We start from the raw sequence: 15,905 nt of genomic DNA on the forward strand, positions 1-15,905 counted from the left end.
CAGTTTTCTTGTACTTAGGTCTGCATTGTGCCTTTTATATTTAATTCCGGAGCAATTTCTGTGTTTCATCGTCAATAATAAGGTCACAGGGAGGCATTAAAGCTGAAGTGAAGCATCGGAATCTATAACTAGTGTAACAGGAACGGATGAAAACACAGACAGTAAGAAGAGTCAGTCATCTTGTACTTAAGTCGGCATTGTGCCTTTTGTATTTAATTCCGAAGCAATTTCTGTGTTTCATCGTCAATAAGAAGGTCAGGGGGATACAATAAACCTGAAGTAAAGCATCGGAATCTATAACGAGTGTCACACGAGTGGTTCAAAACATAGACAGTTAGAAGAGTCAGTATTCTTGTACTTAAGTCGGCATTGTGCCTATTGTATTTAATTCTGATGCAATTTCTGTGTATCATCGTCAATAAGAAAGTCAGAGGGATACAGTAAACCTGAAGTGAAGCATCGGAATCTATAACTAGTGTCACAGGAATGGTTCATATATAGACAGTTAGAAGAGTTAGTTTTCTTGTACTTAAGTCGGCATTGTGCCCTTTCTATTTAATTCCGATGCAATTTCTATGTTTCATCGTCAATAAGAAGGTCAGAGGGATACAGTAAACCTGAAGTGAAGCAACGGAATCTATAACTAGTGTCACAGGAATGGTTCAAAACATAGACAGGAAGAAAAGTCAGTTTTCTTGTACTTAAGTCGGCATTGTGCCTTTTGTGTTTAATTCCGATGCAATTTCTGTGTTTCATCGTTAATAAGAAGGTCAGTGGGATACGGTTAACCTGAAGTGAAGCATTGGAATCTATAATTAGTGTCACAGTAATGGTTCAAAACACCGACAGTAAGAAGAGTCAGTTTTCTTGTACTTAATTCGGCGTTGTGCCTTTTGTATTTAATTCCGAAGCAATATCTGTGTTTCATCGTCAATAAGAAGGTCAGAGGGATACAGTAAACCTGAAGTGAAGCATCGGAATCTATAACTAGTGTAACAGGCATGGTTCATATATAGACAGTTAGAAGAGTTAGTTTTCTTGTACCTAAGTCGGCATTGTGCCCTTTCTATTTAATTCCGATGCAATTTCTATGTTTCATCGTCAATAAGAAGGTCAGAGGGATACAGTAAAGCTGAAGTGAAGTAACGGAATCTATAACTAATGTCACAAGAATGGTTCAAAGCATAGACAGGAAGAAAAGTCAGTTTTCTTGTACCTAAGTCGGCATTGTGCCTTTTATTTTTAATTCCGATGCAATTTCTGTGTTTCATCGTCAATAAGAAATTCAGAGGGATACAGTAAACCTGAAGTGAAGCAGCAGAATCTATAATTAGTGTCACACAAATGGTTCAAACATAGACAGTAAGAAGAGTCAGTTTTCTTGTACATAAGTCGGCATTGTGCCTTTTCTATTTAATTCCGTTGCAATTTCTGTGTTTCGTCGACAATAAGAAAGTCAGATGGATACAGTAAACCAAAAGTGAATCATCGGAAGCTATAACTAGTGTAACATGCATGGTTCAAAACATAGACTGGAAAAAGAGTTAGTTTTCTTATACTTAAGTCGGCATTGTGCTTTTTGAATTTCATTCCGATGCGATTTCTGCGTTTCATCGTCAATAAGAAGGTCAGAGGGATACAGTAAACCTGAAGTGAAGCATCGGAATCTATATCTAGTGTCACAGGAATGGTTCCAAACATAGAGAGTAAGAAGAGTCAGTTTTCTTGTACATAAGTCGGCATTGTGCCTTTTGTATTTAATTCCGATGCAATTTCTGTGTTTCATCGTCAATATGAAGGTCAGAGGGATACAGTAAACCTGAAGTGAAGCATCGGAAACTATAACTAGTGTCACAGGAATGGTTCCAAACATAGAGAGTAAGAAGAGTCAGATTTCTTGTACTTAAATCGGCATTGTGCCTTTTGTATTTAATTCCGAAGCAATTTCTGTGTTTCTTCGTCAATAAGAAGGTCAGAGGGATACAGTAAACCTGGAGTAAAGCATCGGAAATGATAACTAGTGTCACATGAATAGTTCAAAACATAGACACTAATAAGAGTCAGTTTTCTTGTACTTAAGTCGGCATTGTGCCTTTTGTATTTAATTCCGATGCAATTTCTGTGTTTCATCGTCAATTACAAGGTCAGAGGGATACAGTAAACCTGAAGTGAAGCATCGGAATCTATAATTAGTGTTACAGCAATGATTCAAAACATAGACAGTGAGAGGAGTCAGTTTTCTTGTACTTAAGTCGGCGTTGTGCCTTTTGTATTTAATTCCGATGCAATTTCTGTGTTTCATCGTCAATAAGAAGGTCAGAGGGATACAGTGAACCTATTTTGAATTATCGGAATCCATAACTAGTGTCACAGGAATGGTTCAAAACATAGACAGTAAGAAAAGTCAGTTTTCTTGTTCTTATGTCGGCAGTGTGCCTTTTGTATTTAATTCCGATGCAATTTCTGTGTTTCATCGTCAATAAGAAGGTCAGAGGGATACAGTGAACCTGAAATGAAGCAACGGAATCTATAATTAGTGTCACAGGAATGGTTCAAAGCATAGACAGTACAAAAAGTCAGTTTCCTTGTACTTAAGTCGGCATTGTGCCTTTGTATTTAACTCCGATGCAATTTCTGTGTTTCATCGTCAATAAGAAATTCAGAGGGATACAGTAAACCTGAAGTGATGCAGCAGAATCTATAATTAGTGTCACACAAATGGTTCAAACATAGACAGTAAGAAGAGTCAGTCATCTTGTACTTAAGTCGGCATTGTGCCTTTTGTATTTAATTCCGATGCAATGTCTGTGTTTCATCGTCAATAAGATGGTCAGAGGGATACAGTAAACCTGAAGTGAAGCATCGGGATCTATAACTAGTGTCACATGAATGGTTCAAACATAGACAGTAAGAAGAGTCAATTTCCTTGTACTTAAGTCGGCATTGTGCCTTTTGTATTTAATTCCGATGCAATTTCTGTGTTTCATCGTCAATAAGAAGGTCAGTGGGATACGGTAAACCTGAAGTGAAGCATCGGAATCTATAACTAGTGTCGCAGGAATGGTTCAAAACATAGACAGGAAGAAGAGTCAGTTTTCTTGTACTTAGGTCTGCATTGTGCCTTTTATATTTAATTCCGGAGCAATTTCTGTGTTTCATCGTCAATAATAAGGTCACAGGGAGACATTAAAGCTGAAGTGAAGCATCGGAATCTATAACTAGTGTAACAGGAACGGATGAAAACACAGACAGTAAGAAGAGTCAGTCATCTTGTACTTAAGTCGGCATTGTGCCTTTTGTATTTAATTCCGAAGCAATTTCTGTGTTTCATCGTCAATAAGAAGGTCAGGGGGATACAGTAAACCTGAAGTAAAGCATCGGAATCTATAACGAGTGTCACACGAATGGTTCAAAACATAGACAGTTAGAAGAGTCAGTATTCTTGTACTTAAGTCGGCATTGTGCCTTTTGTATTTAATTCTGATGCAATTTCTGTGTATCATCGTCAATAAGAAAGTCAGAGGGATACAGTAAACCTGAAGTGAAGCATCGGTATCTATAACTAGTGTCACAGGAATGGTTCATATATAGACAGTTAGAAGAGTTAGTTTTCTTGTACTTAAGTCGGCATTGTGCCCTTTCTATTTAATTCCGATGCAATTTCTATGTTTCATCGTCAATAAGAAGGTCAGAGGGATACAGTAAACCTGAAGTGAAGCAACGGAATCTATAACTAGTGTCACAGGAATGGTTCAAAACATAGACAGGAAGAAAAGTCAGTTTTCTTGTACTTAGGTCGGCATTGTGCCTTTTATATTTAATTCCGATGCAATTTCTGTGTTTCATCGTCAATAAGAATGTCAGAGGGATACAGTAAAGCTGAAGTGAAGCATCGGAATCTATAACTAGTGTAACAGGAATGTTTCAAAGCACTGAGAGTAAGGAGAGTCATTTATCTTGTACTTAAGTCGACATTGTGCCTATTGTATTTAATTCCGAAGCAATTTCTGTGTTTCATCGCCAATACGAAGGTCAGAGGGATACAGTAAACCTAAAGTAAAGCATCGGATTCTATAACGAGTGTCACATGAATGGTTCAAAACATAGACAGTCAGAAGAGTCAGTTGTCTTGTACTTAAGTCTGCATTGTACCTATTGTATTTAATTCCGATGCAATTTCTGTGTTTCATCGTCAATAAGAAGGTCAGAGGGATACAGTAAACCTGAAGTGAAGCATCGGAATCTATAACTAGTGTCGCAGGAATGGTTCAAAACATAGACAGTAAGAAGAGTCAGTATTCTTGTACTTAAGTCGGCATTGTGCCTTTTGTATTTAATTCTGATGCAATTTCTGTGGATCATCGTCAATAAGAAAGTCAGAGGGATACAGTAAACCTGAAGTGAAGCATCGGAATCTATAACTAGTGTCACAGGAATGGTTCTAAACATAGACAGTAAGAAGAGTAAGTTTTCTTGTACTTAAGTCGGCATTGTGCCTTTTGTGTTTAATTCCGATGCAATTTCTGTGTTTCATCGTCAATAAGAAGGTCAGTGGGATACGGTTAACCTGAAGTGAAGCATTGGAATCTATAATTAGTGTCACAGTAATGGTTCAAAACACCGACAGTAAGAAGAGTCAGTTTTCTTGTACTTAAGTCGGCGTTGTGCCTTTTGTATTTAATTCCGAAGCAATATCTGTGTTTCATCGTCAATAAGAAGGTCAGACGGATACAGTAAACCTGAAGTGAAGCATCGGAATCTATAACTAGTGTAACAGGCATGGTTCATATATAGACAGTTAGAAGAGTTAGTTTTCTTGTACTTAAGTCGGCATTGTGCCCTTTCTATTTAATTCCGATTCAATTTCTATGTTTCATCGTCAATAAGAAGGTCAGAGGGATACAGTAAAGCTGAAGAGAAGTAACGGAATCTATAACTAGTGTCACAAGAATGGTTCAAAGCATAGACAGGAAGAAAAGTCAGTTTTCTTGTACTTAGGTCGGCATTGTGCCTTTTATATTTAATTCCGATGCAATTTCTGTGTTTCATCGGCAATAAGAAGGTCAGAGGGATACAGTAAAGCTGAAGTGAAGCATCGGAATCTATAACTAGTGTAACAGGAATGGTTCAAAACACAGAGAGTAAGAAGAGTCAGTTATCTTGTACTAAAGTCGACATTGTGCCTTTTGTATTTAATTCCGAAGCAATTTCTGTGTTTCATCGTCAATACGAAGGTCAGAGGGATACAGTAAACCTAAAGTAAAGCATCGGATTGTATAACGAGTGTCACATGAATGGTTCAAAACATAGACAGTAAGAAGAGTCAGTGTTCTTGTACTTAAGTCGGCATTGTACCTTTTGTATTTAATTCCGATGCAATTTCTGTGTTTCATCGTCAATAAGAAGGTCAGAGGGATACAGTAAACCTGAAGTGAAGCATCGGAATCTATAATTAGTGTCACAATAATGGTTCAAACTTAGACAGTAAGAAGAGTCAGTATTCTTGTACTTAAGTCGGCATTGTGCCTTTTGTACTTAATTCCGATGCAATTTCTGTGTATCATCGTCAATAAGAATGTCAGAGGGATACAGTAAACCTGAAGTGAAGCATCGGAATCTATAACTAGTGTCACAGGATAGGTTCAAAACATAGACAGTAAGAAAAGTTACTTTTCTTGTACGTAAGTCGGCATTGTGCCTTTTGTATTTAATTCCGATGCAATTTCAGTGTTTCATCGTCAATAAGAATGTCAGAGGGATACAGTAAACCTGAAGTGAAGCATCGGAAACTATAACTAGTGTAACAGGAATGGTTCAAAACACAGAGAGTAAGAAGAGTCAGTTATCTTGTACTAAAGTCGACATTGTGCCTTTTGTATTTAATTCCGAAGCAATTTCTGTGTTTCATCGTCAATACGAAGGTCAGAGGGATACAGTAAACCTAAAGTAAAGCATCGGATTGTATAACTAGTGTCACAGGAATGGTTCAAAACATAGACAGTAAGAAGAGTCAGTTTTCTTGTATTTAAGTCGGCATTGTGCCTTTTGTATTTAATTCCGATGCAATATCTGTGTTTCATCGTCAATAAGATGGTCAGAGGGATACAGTAACCTTGAAGAGAAGCATCGGGATCTATAACTAGTGTCACAGGAATGGTTCAAAACATAGACAGTAAAAAGAGTCATTTTTTTTGTACCTAAGTCGGCATTGCGCCTTTTGTATTTATTTCCGATACAATTTCTGTGTTTCATCGTCAATATGAAGGTCAGTGGGATACTGTAAGCCTGAAGTGAAGCATCGGAATCTATAACTAGTGTCACAACAATGGTTCAAAACATAGACAGTAAGAAGAGTCAGTTTTCTTGTTCTTAAGTCGGCAATGTGACTTTTGTATTTAATTCCGATCCAATTTCTGTGTTTCATCGTCAATAAGAAGGTCAGAGGGATACAGTAAACCTGAAGTGAAGCATCGGAATCTATAACTAGTGTCACAGGAATGGTTCAAAACATAGACAGTAAGAAGAGTAGGTTGTCTTGTACTTAAGTAGGCATTGTGCCTTTTGTATTTAATTCCGATGTAATATCTGTGTTCTTCAACAATATGAATTTCAGAGGGATACAGTAAACCTGAAGTGAAGCATCGGAATCTATAACTAGTGTCACGTGAATGGTTCAAACATAGACACTATTAAGAGTCAGTTATCTTGTACTTAAGTCGGCATTGTGCCTTTTGTATTTAATTCCGATGCAATTTCTGTGTTTCATCGTCAATAAGAAGGTCAGAGGGATACAGTAAACCTGAAGTGAAGCATCGAAATCCATAACTAGTGTCACAGGAATGGTTCAGAACATAGACTGGAAAAAGAGTTAGTTTTCTTATACTTAAGTCGCATTGTACTTTTTGTATTTCATTCCGATGCGATTTCTGCGTTTCATCGTCAATAAGAAGGTCAGAGGGATACAGTAAACCTGAAGTGAAGCATCGGAATCTATATCTAGTGTCACAGGAATGGTTCCAAACATAGAGAGTAAGAGGAGTCAGTTTTCTTGTACTTAAGTCGGCATTGTGCATTTTGAATTTAATTAGGATGCAATTTCTGTGTTCATCGTTAATATGAAGGTCAGAGGGATACAGTAAACCTGAAGTGAAGCATCGGAAACTATAACTAGTGTCACAGGAATGGTTCAAAACATAGAGAGTAAGAAGAGTCAGTTTTCTTGTACTTAAGTCGGCATTGTGCCTTTTGTATTTAATTCCGATGCAATTCTTGTGTTTCATCATCAATTAGAAGGTCAGAGGGATACAGTAAACCTGAAGTGAGGCATCGGAATCTATAACTAGTGGCACAGGAATGGATCAAAACATATACAGCAAGCAGAGTCAGTTTTCTTGTACTTAAGTCGGCATTGTGCCTTTTGTATTTAATTCCGAAGCAATTTCTGTGTTTCTTCGTCAATAAGAAGGTCAGAGGGATACAGTAAACGTGGAGTAAAGCATCGGAAATGATAACAAGTGTCACATGAATGGTTCAAAACATAGACACTATAAAAAGTCAGTTTTCTTGTACTTAAGTCGGCATTGTGCCTTTTGTATTTAATTCCAATGCAATTTCTGTGTTTCATCGTCAATAAGAAGGTCAGAGGCATACAGTAAACCTGAAGTGAAGCATCGGAATCTGTAATTAGTGTTACAACAATGGTTCAGAACATAGACATTGAGAAGAGTCAGTTTTCTTGTACTTACGTCGGCGTTGTGCCTTTTGTATTTAATTCCGATGCAATTTCTGTGTTACATCGTCAATAAGAAGGTCAGAGGGATACAGTGACCCTAAAGTGAATTATCGGAATCTGTAACTAGTTTCACAGGAATGGTTCAAAACATAGACAGTAAGAAAAGTCAGTTTTCTTGTACTTAAGTCGGCATTGTGCCTTTTGTATTTAATTCCGATGCAATATCTGTGTTTCATCGTGAATAAGAAGGTCAGAGGGATACAGCGAACCTGAAATGAAGCATGGGAATCTACAACTAGTGTCACAGGAATGGTTCAAAACATAGACAGTAAGAAAAGTCAGTTTCCTTGTACTTAAGTCGGCATTGTGCCTTTTGTATTTAATTCCGATGCAATTTGTGTGTTTCATCGTCAATAAGTGGGTCAGAGGGATACAGTAAAGCTGAAGTGAAGCATCGGAATCTATAACTAGTGTCACACGAATGGTTCAAACATAGACTGCAAGAAGAGTCAATTTTCTTGTACTTAAATCGGCATTGTGCCTTTTGTATTTAATTCCGATGCAATTTCTGTGTTTCATCGTCAATAAGAAGGTCAGAGGGATACAGTAAACCTGAAGTGAAGCATCGGAATCTATACCTAGTGTCACAGGAATGGTTCAAAAGATAGACCGTAAGAAGAGTCAGTTTTCTTGTACTTAAGTCATCATTGTGCCTTTTGTATTTAATTCCGATGCAATTTCTGTGTTTCATCGTCAATAAGTAGTTCAGTGGGATACAGTAAACCTGAAGTGAAGCATCGGAATCATTAATTAGTGTCACAGGAATGGTTCAAACATAGACTGTAAGAAAAGTCAGTTTTCTTGTACTTAAGTCGGCATTGTGCCTTTTGTATTCAATTCCGATGCAATTTCTGTGTTTCATCGTCAATAAGAAGGTGAGTGGGATACGGTAAACCTGAAGTGAAACATTGGAATCTATAATTAGTGTCACAGTAATGGTTCAAAACATAGACAGTAAGAAGAGTCAGTTATCTTGTACTTAAGTTGGCATTGTGTCTTTTCCATTTAATTCCGATGCAATTTCTATGCTTCATCTTCAATACGAAGGTAAGAGGGATACAGTAAACCCGAAGTGAAGCATCGGAACCTATAACTAGTGTCACAGGAATGGTTCAAAACATAGACAGGAAGAAGAGTAAGATTTCTTGTACTTAGGTCGGCATTGTCCCTTTTATATTAAATTACGATGCAATTTCTGTGTTTCATCGTCAGTAAGAAGGTCACAGGGAGACAGTAAAGCTGAAGTGAAGCATCGGAATCTATAACTAGTGTAACAGGAATGGTTCAAAACACAGACAGTAAAAAGAGTCAGTCATCTTGTACTGAAGTCGGCATTGTGCCTTTTGTATTTAATTCCGAGGCAATTTCTGTGTTTCATAGTCAATAAGAAGGTCAGAGGGATACAGTAAACCTGAAGTAAAGCATTGGAATCTATAACGAGTGTCACAGGAATGGTTCGAAACATAGACAGTAAGAAGAGTCATTTTCCTTGTACTTAAGTCGGCATTGTGCCTCTTGTATTTAATTTTATAAGCAATTTCTGTGTTTCTTCGTCATAACAGGGTCAGAGGGATACAGTAAACCTGGAGTAAAGCATCGGATTTTATAACTAGTGTCACATGAATTGTTCAAAATATAGACAGTAATAAGTGTCAGTTTTCTTATACTTAAGTCGGCATTGTGCCTTTTGTATTTAATTCCGATACAATTTCTGTGTTTCATCGTCAATAAGAAGGCCAGAGGGATACGGTGAACCTATAGTGAAGCATAGGAATCTATAACTAGTGTCACACGAATGGTTCAAACATAGACTGTAAGAAGAGTCAATTTTCTTGTACTTAAATCGGCATTGTGCCTTTTGTATTTAATTCCGATGCACTTTCTGTGTTTCATCGTCAATAAGAAGGTCAGAGGGATACAGTAAAGCTGAAGTGAAGCATCGGAATCTATAACTAGTGTAACAGGAATGGTTCAAAACACTGAGAGTAAGGAGAGTCATTTATCTTGTACTTAAGTCGACATTGTGCCTATTGTATTTAATTCCGATGCAATTTCTGTGTTTCATCGCCAATACGAAGGTCAGAGGGATACAGTAAACCTAAAGTAAAGCATCGGATTCTATAACGAGTGTCACATGAATGGTTCAAAACATAGACAGTCAGAAGAGTCAGTTGTCTTGTACTTAAGTCTGCATTGTACCTATTGTATTTAATTCCGATGCAATTTCTGTGTTTCATCGTCAATAAGAAGGTCAGAGGGATACAGTAAACCTGAAGTGAAGCATCGGAATCTATAACTAGTGTCGCAGGAATGGTTCAAAACATAGACAGTAAGAAGAGTCAGTATTCTTGTACTTAAGTCGGCATTGTGCCTTTTGTATTTAATTCTGATGCAATTTCTGTGTATCATCGTCAATAAGAAAGTCAGAGGGATACATTAACCTGAAGTGAAGCATCGGAATCTATAACTAGTGTCACAGGAATGGTTCTAAACATAGACAGTAAGAAGAGTAAGTTTTCTTGTACTTAAGTCGGCATTGTGCCTTTTGTGTTTAATTCCGATGCAATTTCTGTGTTTCATCGTCAATAAGAAGGTCAGAGGGATACAGTAAACCTGAAGTGAAGCATCGGAATCTATAACTAGTGTCGCAGGAATGGTTCAAAACATAGACAGTAAGAAGAGTCAGTTATCTTGTACTTAAGTTGGCATTGTGTCTTTTCCATTTAATTCCGATGCAATTTCTATGTTTCATCTTCAATACGAAGGTAAGAGGGATACAGTAAACCCGAAGTGAAGCATCGGAACCTATAACTAGTGTCACAGGAATGGTTCAAAACATAGACAGGAAGAAGAGTAAGATTTCTTGTACTTAGGTCGGCATTGTCCCTTTTATATTAAATTCCGATGCAATTTCTGTGTTTCATCGTCAATAAGAAGGTCACAGGGAGACAGTAAAGCTGAAGTGAAGCATCGGAATCTATAACTAGTGTCACAGGAATGGATCAAAACATATACAGCAAGCAGAGTCAGTTTTCTTGTACTTAAGTCGGCATTGTGCCTTTTGTATTTAATTCCGAAGCAATTTCTGTGTTTCTTCGTCAATAAGAAGGTCAGAGGTATACAGTAAACGTTTAGTAAAGCATCGGAAATGATAACAAGTGTCACATGAATGGTTCAAAACATAGACACTATTAAAAGTCAGTTTTCTTGTACTTAAGTCGGCATTGTGCCTTTTGTATTTAATTCCAATGCAATTTCTGTGTTTCATCGTCAATAAGAAGGTCAGAGGCATACAGTAAACCTGAAGTGAAGCATCGGAATCTGTAATTAGTGTTACAACAATGGTTCAGAACATAGACAGTGAGAAGAGTCAGTTTTCTTGTACTTAAGTCGGCGTTGTGCATTTTGTATTTAATTCCGATGCAATTTCTGTGTTACATCGTCAATAAGAAGGTCAGAGGGATACAGTGACCCTAAAGTGAATTATCGGAATCTGTAACTAGTTTCACAGGAATGGTTCAAAACATAGACAGTAAGAAAAGTCAGTTTTCTTGTACTTAAGTCGGCATTGTGCCTTTTGTATTTAATTCCGATGCAATATCTGTGTTTCATCGTGAATAAGAAGGTCAGAGGGATACAGTGAACCTGAAATGAAGCATGGGAATCTATAATTAGTGTCACAGGAATGGTTCAAAACATAGACAGTAAGAAAAGTCAGTTTCCTTGTACTTAAGTCGGCATTGTGCCTTTTGTATTTAATTCCGATGCAATTTGTGTGTTTCATCGTCAATAAGTAGGTCAGAGGGATACAGTAAAGCTGAAGTGAAGCATCGGAATCTATAACTAGTGTCACACGAATGGTTCAAACATAGACTGTGAGAAGAGTCAATTTTCTTGTACTTAAATCGGCATTGTGCCTTTTGTATTTAATTCCGATGCACTTTCTGTGTTTCATCGTCAATAAGAAGGTCAGAGGGATACAGTAAAGCTGAAGTGAAGCATCGGAATCTATAACTAGTGTAACAGGAATGGTTCAAAACACTGAGAGTAAGGAGAGTCATTTATCTTGTACTGAAGTCGGCATTGTGCCTTTTGTATTTAATTCCAATGCAATTTCTGTGTTTTATCGTCAATAAGAAGGTCAGAGGCATACAGCAAACCTGAAGTGAAGCATCGGAATCTGTAATTAGTGTTACAACAATGGTTCAAAACATAGACAGTGAGAAGAGTCAGTTTTCTTGTACTTAAGTCGGCGCTGTGCCTTTTGTATTTAATTCCGATGCAATTTCTGTGTTACATCGTCAATAAGAAGGTCAGAGGGATACAGTGACCCTAAAGTGAATTATCGGAATCTGTAACTAGTTTCACAGGAATGGTTCAAAACATAGACAGTAAGAAAAGTCAGTTTTCTTGTACTTAAGTCGGCATTGTGCCTTTTGTATTTAATTCCGATGCAATATCTGTGTTTCATCGTCAATAAGAAGGTCAGACGGATACAGTAAACCAGAAGTGAAGCATCGGAATCTATAACTAGTGTAACAGGCATCGTTCAAACATAGACAGTTAGAAGAGTTAGTTTTCTTGTACTTAAATCGGCATTGTACCTTTTGTATTTAATTCCGATGCAATTTCTGTGTTTCATCGTCAATAGGATGGTCAGAGGGATACAGTAAACCTGAAGTGAAGCATCGGAATCTATAACTAGTGTCACAGGAATGGTTCAAAACATAGACAGTAAGAAAAGATAGTTTTCTTGTACTTAAGTCGGCATTGTGCCTTTTGTATTTAATTCCGATGCAATTTCTGCGTTTTATCGTCAATAGGAATGTCAGAGGGATGCAGTAAACCTGAAGTGAAGCATGGGAAACTGTAACTAGTGTAACAGGAATGGTTAAAACATAGACAGTAAGAAGTCTCAGTTTTCTTGTACTTCAGTCGGCATTGTGCATTTTGTATTTAATTCCGATGCAATATGTGTGTTTCATCGTCAATAAGAAGGCAGAGGGATACAGTAACCTTGAAGAGAAGCATCGGAATCTATAACTAGTGTCACAGGAATGGTTCAAAACATAGACAGTAAGAAGAGTCATTTTTTTTGTACTTAAGTCGGCATTGTGCCTTTTGTATTTAATTCCGATACAATTTCTGTGTTTCATCGTCAATAAGAAGGTCAGTGGGATACAGTAAACCTGAAGTGAAGCATCGGAATCAATAACTAGTGTCACAGGAATGGTTCAAAACATAGAGAGTATGAAAAGTTAGTTTTCTTGTACTTAAGTCGGCATTGTGCCTTTTGTATTTTATTCCGATGCAATTTCTGTGTTTCATCGTCAATAAGAGTGTCAGAGGAATACAGTAAACCTGAAGTGAAGCATCGGAAACTATAACTAGTGTCACAGGATTGGTTCAAAACATAGACAGTAAGAAGAGTCAGTTTTCTTGTACTTAAGTCGGCATTGTGCATTTTGTATTTAATTCCGATGCAATATCTGTGTTCCATCGTCATTAAGAAAGTCAGAGGGATACAGTAAACCTGAAGTGAAGCTTCGGAATCTATACCTCGTGTCACAGGAATGGTTCAAAACATAGACAGTAAGAAGAGTCAGTTTTCTTGTACTTAAGTCGGCATTGTGCCTTTTGTATTTAATTCCGATGCAATATCTGTGTTTCATCGTCAATAAGAAGGTTAGAGGGATACAGTAACCTTGAAGAGAAGCATCGGAATCTATAACTAGTGTCACAGGAATGGTTCAAATCATAGACAGTAAGAAGCGTCATTTTTTTTTGTACTTAAGTCGGCATTGTGCCTTTTGTATTTAATTCCGATACAATTTCTGTGTTTCATCGTCAATAAGAGGGTCTGTGGGATACAGTAAACCTGACGTGAAGCATCGGAATCTAAAACTAGTTTCACAATAATGGTTCAAAACATAGACAGTAAGAAGAGTCAGTTTACTTGTACATAAGTCGGCATTGTGCCTTTTGTATTTAATTCCGATGCAATATCTGTGTTTCATCGTGAACAAGAAGGTCAGAGGGATACAGTAAACCTGAAGTGAACTATCGGAATCTATAACTAGTGTCACAGGAATGATTCAAACATAGAAAGTTAGAAGAGTTAGTTTTCTTGTACTTAAGTCGGCATTGTGGCTTTTCTTTTTAATTCCGATGCAATTTCTATGTATCATCGTCAATAAGAAGGTCGGAGGGATACAATAAACCTGAAGTGAAGCATCGGAATCTATAACTAGTGTCACAGGAATGGTTCAAAGCATAGACAGTAAGAAGAGTCAGTTTTCTTGTACATAAGTCGGCATTGTGCCTTTTGTATTTAATTCCGATGCAATTTCTGTGTTTCATCGTCAATAAGAAGGTCAGAGGGATACAGTAAACCTGAAGTGAAGCATCGGAATCTATAACTAGTGTCACATGAATGGTTCAAAACATAGACAGTGAGAAGAGTCAGTTTTCTCGTACTTAAGTCGGCATTGTGCCTTTTGTATTTAATTCCGATGCAATATCTGTGTTTCATCAACAATAAGAAGGTCAGAGGGATACGGTAACCTTGCAGAGAAGCATCGGAATCTATATCTAGTGTCACAGGAATGGTTCGAAACATAGACAGTAAGAAGAGTCATTTTCCTTGTACTTAAGTCGGCATTGTGCCTTTTGTATTTAATTTTATAAGCAATTTCTGTGTTTCTTCGTCAATAAGAGGGTCAGAGGGATACAGTAAACCTGGAGTAAAGCATCGGAATTTATAACTAGTGTCACATGAATTGTTCAAAACATAGACAGTAATAAGTGTCAGTTTTCTTGTACTTAAGTCGGCATTGTGCCTTTTGTATTTAATTCCGATGCAATTTCTGTGTTTCATCGTCAATAAGAAAGCCAGAGGGATACGGTGAACCTATAGTGAAGCATCGGAATCTATAACTAGTGTCGCAGGAATGGTTCAAAACATAGACAGTAAGAAGAGTCAGTATTCTTGTACTTAAGTCGGCATTGTGCCTTTTGTATTTAATTCTGATGCAATTTCTGTGTATCATCGTCAATAAGAAAGTCAGAGGGATACATTAACCTGAAGTGAAGCATCGGAATCTATAACTAGTGTCACAGGAATGGTTCTAAACATAGACAGTAAGAAGAGTAAGTTTTCTTGTACTTAAGTCGGCATTGTGCCTTTTGTGTTTAATTCCGATGCAATTTCTGTGTTTCATCGTCAATAAGAAGGTCAGAGGGATACAGTAAACCTGAAGTGAAGCATCGGAATCTATAACTAGTGTCGGAGGAATGGTTCAAAACATAGACAGTAAGAAGAGTCAGTTATCTTGTACTTAAGTTGGCATTGTGTCTTTTCCATTTAATTCCGATGCAATTTCTATGTTTCATCTTCAATACGAAGGTAAGAGGGATACAGTAAACCCGAAGTGAAGCATCGGAACCTATAACTAGTGTCACAGGAATGGTTCAAAACATAGACAGGAAGAAGAGTAAGATTTCTTGTACTTAGGTCGGCATTGTCCCTTTTATATTAAATTCCGATGCAATTTCTGTGTTTCATCGTCAATAAGAAGGTCACAGGGAGACAGTAAAGCTGAAGTGAAGCATCGGAATCTATAACTAGTGTCACAGGAATGGATCAAAACATATACAGCAAGCAGAGTCAGTTTTATTGTACTTAAGTCGGCATTGTGCCTTTTGTATTTAATTCCGAAGCAATTTCTGTGTTTCTTCGTCAATAAGAAGGTCAGAGGGATACAGTAAACGTGGAGTAAAGCATCGGAAATGATAACAAGTGTCACATGAATGGTTCAAAACATAGACACTATTAAAAGTCAGTTTTCTTGTACTTAAGTAGGCATTGTGCCTTTTGTATTTAATTCCAATGCAATTTCTGTGTTTCATCGTCAATAAGAAGGTCAGAGGCATACAGTAAACCTGAAGTGAAGCATCGGAATCTGTAATTAGTGTTACAACAATGGTTCAGAACATAGACAGTGAGAAGAGTCAGTTTTCTTGTACTTAAGTCGGCGTTGTGCATTTTGTATTTAATTCCGATGCAATTTCTGTGTTACATCGTCAATAAGAAGGTCAGAGGGATACAGTGACC

The sequence above is a fragment of the Schistocerca serialis genome, chromosome 5 (genome assembly GCF_023864345.2).
Source record: "Schistocerca serialis cubense isolate TAMUIC-IGC-003099 chromosome 5, iqSchSeri2.2, whole genome shotgun sequence".
In the NCBI taxonomy this organism is placed as follows: Eukaryota; Metazoa; Arthropoda; class Insecta; order Orthoptera; family Acrididae; genus Schistocerca; species Schistocerca serialis.